Here is a 12,121-nt window from a genome sequence, read left to right on the forward strand (position 1 = left end):
ATATCTAATATAATATTTAATCTACTTACACTCAAACTGATGGAAAATAGTGACAAAGTACAATTATAATATTAATAAATTGGTTAAAAATACACAGATAATAATTAAAAAAAGTTTTAATATTAAAGTCTTTCTTTTGTATTATTTTTTCTTGTATTAATGACAATCTTAAATAATTTTTTGAAGCAATGTTATTTATGTCATCCCACTAAATTTGCCGCCCTGGAGCAAATGCTCCTTTTGCACCTAGGTTAATCCGGTCCTGGCAGCGGATCGGAAAACGAAAATCGTACGAACGCGCAAACACGCGATATCTCGTCTGACCCGCGGCCGTGCTTATCGTCGTCGACACGCCGTCGGGTTTTGAAAGTTTTCGTTTCAGTCATCCCTTCCCCGGAGCACTTTGCACTCGGCACCAGATTTCGGGAGAAAAACAAAACGATAGCGGGAATGGTGGTAATGCAGTGTGTCGTCCTTGGACGGGACCGCGAAGAATCCTGAGAGTACAGGGCAGCATTACGGCGGGTCGGGTCCTGCAGCGGGCTTTGCGCGGACTTTTGATCCTTACGGACCCCGCGCAGCGGTTGTTTTCGCGTTGATACCGCGCGCGCGTGCATTTCGTAATGGGATTTAGGCGCAATCGCCGTTCCATCCGAAACCTGGTCCCGCACGCGGTAAGTGAGATTTAAATCGGTAGAGTATTTGGTATATTATGCCACTATAGCACCACGGAAGAGTTAGTGTTCTACCGTGACAAGCGTAAAGTTAACGCTCAGGGACAGTATAGGCAGAGTACTTTACCACTGCGGTAGAGTGCACTGCACTTGTTTTAACTGTACTCTATCACAACTCTACCGGTGTAAAAGAGTTCGTTTTGGTGCAGTTTAGTGCGATGTTGTTGACGCGCGAACACCGAGCACGTGTCTTCGTACTGCACTCTCTTCCAACAGATCACACTACAATTCGTGTAAGCTGTTATTGCGCGACAAAAACCAGCAGAGTAGGATATTCCGCCAATTAACCACTCAGATTTCGGTAATATTTTCTCCTCGCGCAGTACGCGTACGATATCGACCGGTCGACGGCTGCCGTGCGCGTAATGTAAACGTGTTGTACGGCACCGGTTTTTAGACACCGCTACTGTTGATAATCGTTGCGGTTCGCCCGCGGGCGATCGATAATTATTCTTAATTCATTGCGTTACAAGGCGCGATCAAACGTAATTTTATTACGCTGACGATTTCGAATCCGCCTCAACAGATGCCGCGACACGTGAGAAATAACAAGCGCAATTATTACTACCGTGTCATTAATATTACGTGTTGACCATCGAAACAGCATCGCGGCGAGGTCACCGATAGGTACGATTGAACGCAAGTGCAACTCTTTCGCAAAACCGCTGACCGTCCCGTTTCAGGAAATCTTAATCGAATCATCGTAACCTTACCCGCGGGACACTTTTTACCGGTAGTAAGGGCGATCTCTGGCGGATTTATAACGACGCAGACAACGAGCGCGTCAAATGTTCCATTCCAATCCGTCGGTTCTGTTCCGAACGAAATCGATTTCGACCACGTTTTATTCCGGACCAGCGTCCAGCCGTACGTTTACACCTGGAATAGATACGTACGTACTTATCGAATAGTCGTGTGGACATGAAAACTGTAACGATTCCGAGGGCTGAACTCCTACAGTTCGAATCACGCTTTTTTTTTTTATTTAACGCGGTATCCCACGTACATAACGGGATCCGGGTATAATGTTTAAGTCCCTGTTTGTCGGGAATCGGGAATTATCCGATTCTGCTTCGATACACCGAACGATTATGCATGCGCACGTGCGCGATGACATGTCACACTGCAGTGTGTTGTTTTGTACCGTTCTTTTTACAAATGCGGTTTTTTTATTTCTGTGCAGCCCTTTAGGCTCGCACTGCTGCTGCTGCTGCGTCTTCTGTCGCGCCCACACGCCGTAGAAATGCGACCGCGGTCGTTGTTATTCAACGTCATTGTTTTCTCGAGGCGCGTGTGCGTATCGTACGTTATGAAATTATTTTTTAGAAGCGTGTGGGCCATTACCACGATTTTTATTTTTTTTAAAAAAATTTCTTCAAAGATAATATTGTTTACGACTGCAGTGTTAATCGTCCACTTACACTTGTTCGTCGTACGTCCCGTTACGGGTCTGCGACGACGTGCTGCAAGTGGACGTTTATGTGTGCACGCAATACGCGTACATTGTATTTCGTTAGAATTGCACGCGTGCATGTCGAGAAGCGATTCTCGTTCGGTTTGAACGACAATAAAAAGCGTTCGGAAATGTATAGTTCCCGTATCGTCGCGACGAAGCGATTTCGAATTATGTAAACTTTCTTATTGTCGTGTTATACGTGTTTTAGCCGTCCGCGAATACTAACCCGCACAGGTTAGTTACCTGTACGTTTTCTGTGCACGGTTCTCTTATCCTTGTTGGACGCGAATATTTCGGTCGATTTTACGCGACAAATCGTACGGTGGTGATCAAGTCGGGTACTCGTTGTTTTTGTCGCACTGTCGGTGCAGCGAAAGAAATTAAAATTAATTCGAGCGGTTTTCGACGTGCGGTTTGTGTTGACGACAGTTTCGAGCATCGGCCTTGGACGTTCGATTAAAAACGATAAACGTTTCTCGATAATGGTGCGAACAAAAAAAAGATTGATAAAATAATAATAAATGAAACGACATTCAACATGCTCGTGACGGTACACGAACAATAGTGTGCTCGACTACAGAATGTGCAAAATTCGATTATTCGGGTAATTTTGTCTACAAGTAAAGTGTCTATTTGAATTCGTTTTTATTTCGATGCGTTAATTTTACGCGGGTACCGATTTACCGATCAACACAATAATAGAATAACTATATCGTTTGCCGCCGAGAAAACGATTCGGCGGTTTATCGATTTGGGAAAATTATTTTCAGACGTTATATTAATATTATAAATTCTTTAAAACAATATTGCCTGTAGTAGATTGGACATCAAATGTAATATAATCAAACAATTCAATCGATCATAACTCAAAGTTGATTGTAATGTACAAGAGAGATAACATTACAACGGATGGATCAATTTTTAGACGATGTCTCATCACGAACAATTAAAAGATGCAATGAGATCTAAATGTCAAATTAACATTATGTTAAGTAAATAATATTTATCTCGTTACGCATACAGATCGTTTGAATCTATCGAAGTGTTCAAGTATCGATATTCGCATTCGTATATGCTGAAAATATACTTGGATTGAAAACTTTATAGTTGTATGCACCAAACACATCGATATTAGACATTTAAGCGCGGCTAAACTCTGCACGTTTTGCTACGAATGAAATTGGTAGCTTGTTTTACTCGGGAAACTGAGCGTAGATTATTTAGCTAAATACTACTTATCGGTTATTATAGTTATCTAACTATACAGTGCTATGCGCATAAATCAATATTGTGTAGGAACCAACGCGTTCCTGATGTTGATAAATATAGTTTACACACAACCGTGTGCCACGCAATTAATTTATGATATTTTTATTTCGATTAAAACTCTTGACGACTTGATTTATGTGCAAACTATACACATTTACAAAGCCATAATGATAAAATAAATTAATATTGTTTGCGAATGTGTGCGTTTTTCTTGGTTGGAAAATTGTATCAATCAAAATTTGAATTTGGATGTATACGGTATAGTTCGCCGTATAGTCGGAAATGAATAAGATCGACTCACATTGGTCGTTGCTATCTAATGTCCATCTAAAACGTATTTAACATATATATATAAAGGCTTGTGACAAATCAGTGTTACTCGTTCACACACGTCGGACTGAATTGATGCGCACAGCGATGTGCGGGAAAATCGGTTATAAACGTTTCACGTTCATGGACCGATTTGAAGGCCGATCGCAAAACGATTTCCGGCCGTTTTCTACCGGAGAAGGAAAACATAAAAAAATCGTTTTTACGGACGCGCTTATCGATCCGCAGTTTCGACATTGGCTTTGGCGGGCGTACTATGATGGAACGGTCTACAAATACTTCGAGTAATCCAATATCGGTGGAACGATCGCGTACAGTTGTCGCATGGATATCCGATTATACGAGATGTGCGCGGGCGATATCAAACCCGAACTCGACGATCGTGAAATGCGTGAAGTCCTCCGTGAACCGTTTCGACGGGAAAACAAAACGCGCGCCGTACGTAAAGGGATACTGAAATCGAGATCGATCGTCGTAGCCAGTAATTGCGCGTTGTTTGCTTCGAGAATCAACGTTTTCAATTTCTCGATGAAAAGAAACGAACCGCAACGGTGGTGCCGGTTCGACCGAACACCGGATTTCGTATACGCGCGAACGTGGTAAATATTCCGAAACGGCCGGTGACAACGTACCCGTGACGGTACCGATGTCATTTCACGTAATATTATTATTATTATTATTTATCGCGCAACGGACGAGGACGATGTGGCCGCGAAACGTTATCGTTAGCTCGAGCGTTTCGTTCAGCGACGCCTTCATTGGTCGTAAATAAAAATAACAACATTTCTCGTCGGTACCCATCCTGTATGTTCACGCATCGTATCGATGGCGCACGAGTGTGATAAGTGACATTTTTTTGAAAAATCGGTCAAATGCACATTCGATTTAATCATAAAATTCTGCACATCGTGCACAAACGAAATCATAACGTTATTCAAGTAACCGTCGTTCTCTGTTGAAATTTGAAGAAAAATGTGATGCGTTTAAGTATTACTTAATACGCGTACAAAATGCGTTAAGTACAATATTTTTTGTTAATAATACAAATGTGGTAATCGCAGGTCTTTTAATCCTCGTTACACGTTAAGGAAAATATAACGAAAAGTTCATTACAGCTCGTTACATTTTTGAACTGTTATAACAGCTCAAACTTAAAAACCGTCCTCCCGAACGAAAATGTCACTTATCACACTTGTGCGGTTACGCGCCGTCGATATATTATTAAAGTAATACGTTAAAACTCATGACTTTAACGTTTTTAAAACGACGCGCATAATCCGTTGACCTCGAAAAATACATTTAGAAATATAAAACGTGTACATATACGAGTATACATGTACGCCCATTATAATTATCTTCAAATCGTGATTTATGTGCGACAAAAGGCGTTGATTACTTTTCACTTTTTATTTATAGATATTATCTCGTCGAGTTTGTTCGCGTAAGATCGCACTTGACACCGTGAGCTAAGTTTTTATTTTTTCGTCGCAGATTCGCCAAACCGGACGTGTACCGATAAATCGATAAATCGATAATCAGTTCTATCGTTAGATCGGGAACGGGTACGAACAAGCCGGACGAGATTAATAATATCGAACTTTTGGCGTTTCGCGATTGAACTTGTCCGTAAAAAGGTCCGTGGCGAGACGGTCGGACGGTTTCGAACTCCGCCAAGAGCACACGCGCACACAACTAGACGTGCTAGTTAGTGGTTTATTCATAAAGTGCGGTGCAGTATATTATTCGCGTTGTACGGGAAACGAACCGCACACAATCGCGTGCGGACGAGACGGAAGAAAAAACACACAGATTTCCATTCACGGGCAGAGATTTTATTTTTTATTGCGAGTATCATCAGTGCCGAATTGTGTGCACGGTCGCATCGTTTGTACTCGTTAGGTTCGCCATTCAATTAAAAACGTCCGAGCGCACTCAGCAGGCGTGCACACGCAAACATCAATCGGACCGTAATAGCTGTTTGCGATTATTCTCGTATCCCACTGGCGACAGCCCTCTCGGCCCTGCCGGTCGAACCGACGGCCGTCGTCGTCCTCCTCCGCGAACATAATCCCGAGCGTCGAACAATCACGGGACCGAGGTGTACGCGCGCGCGTACAGTTATTGTATTGTTGTCGCGCGTCAAAGAGTTGTTCGTAGAAGTTCTCGCAGAATATTTTACGCGTGCAAGTTTTTAGGGGAATGTTATAATACCGTGTATTTCCGTGGACGTGTACACGCCGTTGGTGCTCGAGTTCCGATGTCGGGATGAAACGCAAAAGAATTCGAGAAAATGTCCCAAACATTCATCCCGTTTACGTTTGTCTTCATTCCGAGTTCGTCATTGCTCCCGCAGTCTTTTACGCCGAATACTTCGTCCCGATCTTCAGCCGAAACAATAATAATATCGTTGTGCCATGCACAATACAGTGCGCTGTACAGCCGCGGTGCGCATATACATAGATATTTATAAATAGACGCGCGTTAACATTATTGTACGACTTTCGTGATTCTCGTCCGCGAGAACGATTCGAAATGCGCGCGAAACGTGCAACGGGCGGACATCATCGTCCCGTTTCTACCGCCCCGGTCGGTGTTATAAATTAATTTCACCCGATACCTCCCTTGTTATTTACAGTTTCTCAACTCTAATCTTTCGAGGTATTTCGCCGAGCGCACATTACGCGTATATTTATACGCATAGGTATATATTATATTATAATATACCTTTTTCCCGCAGGCGACCCTGCAGCACACCGATACCTGCTCGCGTCTCTTTTCCGGGGCTTAACTCTTCATCTCGCTGTCACCGGCCCCCTCCCTCCCCGTACCCCGGTCGGTGTTTGCGATAATTATTTCCGACGTGTTTTTTCACCGCCCCGGTTTCGCGTGTCTCGATCCGCGGCCGCGCACCGTAGTCATCATCCGAAGTCTGTGCGCGGAATCTAATAAAACCGCACTACCGCAATCATCCGGCAGCGGTTATCAAAAATAATTCGGTACTTAAAAAGCGTTCCGGTGGTTTCCACTTTCGTTCATTCTTACCTCTGGCGTCAACAACGTAAATGTCATGCTGTGAACACACTCGGGTTTTCAAAATCCGTATTTTAGTAGAAACTGAAACCAGAAACTGTTAGCCGCTGCTCTTCGTCGTATAATAAACTTGACCCGAAAACGGTATTGCGGACCGCGAGCTTAACTCGTATCGAACGATAATTCCGGTGTGCGCGTCCGATATGGCCGGTAGTGCCAGGCTACCCGGTCGGATCGGACTCGACCTCATACACTCGATATCACGGAAAAATAAGTCGTTGTTCATTGTTCGAGCGACGGGAATTCTTATTTTTCCGTTCGTCAAACACTACCCCACGGGTTCACGTGGCGATAAGTGACCAACACATTCCGCAGACGTTCTAGGGGAGCCCGAGGATTTTCGGTTTCTACCGTTCGGGAAACGTTTCGGTGGTTCCGCTATTCCGAACGGTAATGTCGGCGCGACCCGGACACGATAAATTACAAGTGCGGGCGACCACCGCCCTCGTGGACGGGTTTCAAGGGTCGGTTGTGCGGAAGGCGATCGACTCGTGTCGCCGCGGCGTTTCCCGTCATTAGGCGAGCGGCGTACGCGTTACGTGTTTGCGCGCCGTCGATTTGTTCCGTCGTCGAGACCGCGACGACACCACCGCGAGAGACAAATATCCGGTGACGGCGCAATGGTCCGGAAAACCATTCGAGCGGACGGATACTATTATTGTCGTCGGGCCCGTGGGCGCTGCACCAATAATAATCGATTACGCGCGCACCCCTCAGGTATCCCTGTCACTGCTTTTGTCTACGAGGGGCGTTTGGGATGTGTTTAATAATGCAATGTAGGTGGGGTATTATCGATAGGAAATTGTCGAGGAGTATTTATTGACGGTTTCGCGAAACGTTTTGTTTTATACCTGTAATACCGTTGTTTGTAATCATCGGATAGCCCATGATACTAATGACGGCAGACTTAATATAAAATATGTTTAATAAAATAATGTTATTTCATGTTAAACTGTTCGATCACTTATTGCCATTTATTATCAATCGTGCGCGTGTTGTAAAAAAAAAAAAAAAAAAAAATAAATAATATTATTTACACATATTTTATACGCGAAAACATTGTTCGATAATATGGTAGAAAAATAAAAATCGAAGCGTATCGCACGCGTGCGCGTTTGTCTCGTACAAACTAATACGCGTGGATAGGCGTCACCGCCGAGATGATGAACCCGATAAGCAATACTTCCTATTCGAGTTCTTCACGACGTACCGCGCGAACTCCACGAAAAGCGTACGAAACATTTACGCGAAAATTACACGCGGGGGACAAAAAACGTCAAATATTCATGAAGACCAGATCCGTATACGTTCGCTGCAGTGTGTAGGTTTAAACGTACCGTAATAAGGCAGACGACGGTTATGACGCGTAACCGTTATACGGTATGGTTTTCCGGCGTGTTTGATGTGTTTCTTTTTCTAGTTTTTTATGCTCTTTTCCGTACAACGGTAATGCGCACGACTAGGGGTGAAAAGCGTTTTACACTTTTACGCCGTCCCGCGATACATCTAACCCATCGAATAAAGGGTTTAACTGCGGTCGTAAGTGTTTTGACGTCAAGGCCGCCTTGCATCAATTTTGCACGTAAAATGCATGCGCGTACATAAACGTATATTTTATAGTGCGGCCGAAATGGATTTGTTCAACGTGCGACACTCGTTTTCGCTGTAAGTCAGCACAAAAAAATTTTTTTTTTTTTTTTACAACACCCGAAGTCGTACATGAACTGTATTAATATGCATGGTATTTTTGTAGAACAGTTGATTTTTTTGCTATTTTTCTACATTTCAATACTTACGCATGTGATAGTGATAACATGGTCGGCTAGTGTTAAAAAAATCATCTTGTGTAAATAACATAACAATCGTGCCCGTGATAAATTTTTGTTTTTCCGTGTCGCGACTGCGGTATGTTGAAAAACGATTGCAGTTATGGTAATTTATTCACGGACGCAGACATATGGTTTGTATATATTATGCACGTACGATCACGAAGATCACAGTTAACTCGCGGAAAAAGTTGAAAACGAGGTCAGTCGAATTGCTTCAAAATAATACGCGTACGCGAGTCGCCTTTCGTTTTTATTACGAAAAAAATTATACGGAATATTAAGAAATCCCAACTCAGTGGTTCGAAATTTCTGAAGTTATCGAAAAAGTGTATCGTTTTCATGCGATATTCGATTTCATAGACATTCTATTAAGATATTTTTCGAAAACTTTTATACTTAAAATTTCTCAAAAGCAACAGACCGTAACGGTTTTCTATGAATACCTACGAAAAAGTATAATATACTTGTAAAATAAAATGTACAATATACAATATACAATACACGTGCACAGGTAATATTAACAATACATAATGTATTGCACAGCGGCATATCACAGAACATTTAGAAAATGAAATCGTATATCATATGATCGTATCAATGAGTTTTATCGAACTGTCGCAGAAACTAGATTTTCTGGTAGCGATCGCCGCGGGGTTATAGATTATTGATTCGTTGATTGCGCGGTGGAGAAGTGAACGCGATCCTCCCGGGTGGCCGAAGGATCGAAACGGATCGAACAGCGTCGGCGGAGACGGAGATCGACGGAGTAGAATTTCGGAAAGCGCGCATTACCGAGGCAGATATGGGCTATATGGGCGATATGGGTATTTGGTACACGGGCGGCGGCGGCGGTAGTCGTCGCGTAACGCGGAGGCACACGGACGGATTATACATTGTACGCGCATGGCGATTAGCTGAGGATCTCGTCGGGAACGCGGTCTTGGGTTGGTTGATTAGACGATTTTTTTTTTTTTTTTCGGTAATAATTACACGTGGTCGTCCTTCGGCGGTGTCGCGCGCGCGCGCTTGTGTTATTGACGATAATTACACGTTTACGGTGTGATACTGGAATGTACCGCACGGTTTTTTTTTAATAAAAGAAAAGCAACCGCGCCGCCGTCACCGCCCGCTTACCGTTCCTCGTCGACGTCGCGGACGATCCGCCTCCGCGCGCTAAAGTGCGGTTTCCTTTTTTCTGTTCGGACATTTCCGATTAACGTTTCACCGCCCCGACCGCGCAGCTACCGCCTGTGCGTGCGGTAACACCGAAATCTCGATGGTCGCAAACGCGGTAGCAGTCGACGTCCCGCGGCAATCTGCACATAGAGAGACGCGCGTTCGACCGCACTCGAAACGCAGTGCTGATCATGATCATCGTAACGCGATTTGCGAGGAGTTCGTCTCGTTACACACGTTGAACCTGTCACGATACTGATCGGACCGCTGCTGCAGCTTGCACAGCTATTACTCATCTTCAATGTCACAACTAACTACGGGTTACGACTTCATTATTATGAATATGCATGACAAGTGCTTGCACGCGTGTTTCGATTCCAGTCTTACGCATCGGGGCGGAGTACCTGACTTGACTGTACGGAGGACGGGGGCGAATACAGTTCCACTCGAAATGGGCGGAGACCAAATTTATTTTACCCCGTTTAAAAATAAATCGCAGATATGCCCCGGGAGTTAAAACCTACGTACCTAATGTAGATACTTATTTTGATCTACATGATATAATTTTTGAGAACTACCTAAAAATGTTGCATGTACTAATAACAATACTCATTTCAAATATTAACCAACGATAGGCAATCTTGTTGAAATCGAAATCCCAAGTTTCTTCGTAATTTTCGTAATTTTATCCCAGTAAGTATACAGCAAATACCTACACAAGCATACCAGTTGATGGGGGTGGGGGGTGATCGCCCCATCACCTCCCCCTCTCATACACGCAACCGACAAAACCGCACACTCGCATGACTACCGTTCAGGTCTTGCCGGCGCACTCGTTTCACCTTTTCCAGAGTATACCGTATAACTTTTGACGCACACGGATTGCATCGACTAACGACGGTACGGCGAGGCACACGCGGAAGTTGGATTTCCGGTCGCGGGGAAAGAACAAAGTGGCTCACGGGCACGTACCGCGCAGGTACCATAGGTGTTATTATCACGGTTCTCGTGGTTTTACTCGATCGTTAAAAACTCGACTGTTATTACGGTCGCAGAAGATATCAACGACTAATCGTCTAATTTGCAACAAAGTCCGTGGAACAGGATCATTTCTCCACACATGTATACAGTTATACAGTTATACCGGGTACTCGTGTGATTGACGCATTCGTGCGCTTAACGGTGTATCAGTATCGACTGCGGTAGACTGCGATGGGATTTGAAAAAACGATTTGAAACAAAAAAAAAAAAAATAAAATGCATGTTATATGTACACGTTATTGTACTGAACGGTTTTCTTCGACAGTGAAAACGATGACGAGTAATTTAGAAAAAAAATGATGTTTAATATGCTAACTTTAAAGATGAATACGTCAAATAAAAATGATGCCTAAACGATTTATGTACGTGTATGTGTATAAATGTAAAACGAAATATTATAAACCACTAACAATAAATTGTTATGTACGATTGAAATCAAACACTAGAGTGTATTATGCGTGATGTATAATAGTAGTGCACATAATACAGCATAATACGCTTTATAATGTTATTGTGTTATTTTTGTAATCGATATGTTGTCAACAATGTTCATCGAATGGTCTTTAACTATCAAATTAAATCGACCTATGCGAAATAATGTCATGTCTTTGCATTTTTCAGTCTTATTATTATAATATACTTATAATATTATGTTTCATGGGATTTTTTATGAGGTTTAACCGGTTTATTATTTTATATTCAAACTGATCAATCAGGGATACACAGGAATACCTGTTTAAGACATCTCATAGGGATGAAAAGAAGAAGAAGAAGAAGAAGAAGAAATAAAAAAAAAAAAAATAGTACAATATATTCAAGTGTGCAGCGTGGAAGACAAGAACTAGTGCATCGCGAGACTAAAAGATTGTTGAAATATAATAAATATAATACCTAACTGAATAATAAAACCGGGTTCGGAAATCGTACGCTGTGCGTCGTGAGAACTGCTGTACGAGACGAGGGTGTTAATTTCGTATGGTATTGTGTGTCTGTGTACGCACAGATCCGTCCTTAGAATACACGGATAATGATATTAATCGTTACCTCACCCGCTGTATTTATGCCGAATACGCGTATAAAATTATTTATGAACATATTTTTATTATTTTTTTTTTTTTATCGGTTAATTGTTTAATTTGTGTACACGTCAACAAAAACACGCATAAGCACACGCATGCGACCGCCATGCCGCCGTC

Source organism: Sipha flava, unplaced genomic scaffold (genome assembly GCF_003268045.1).
Source record: "Sipha flava isolate LNK unplaced genomic scaffold, YSA_version1 172_pilon_pilon, whole genome shotgun sequence".
NCBI classification, from domain to species: domain Eukaryota; kingdom Metazoa; phylum Arthropoda; class Insecta; order Hemiptera; family Aphididae; genus Sipha; species Sipha flava.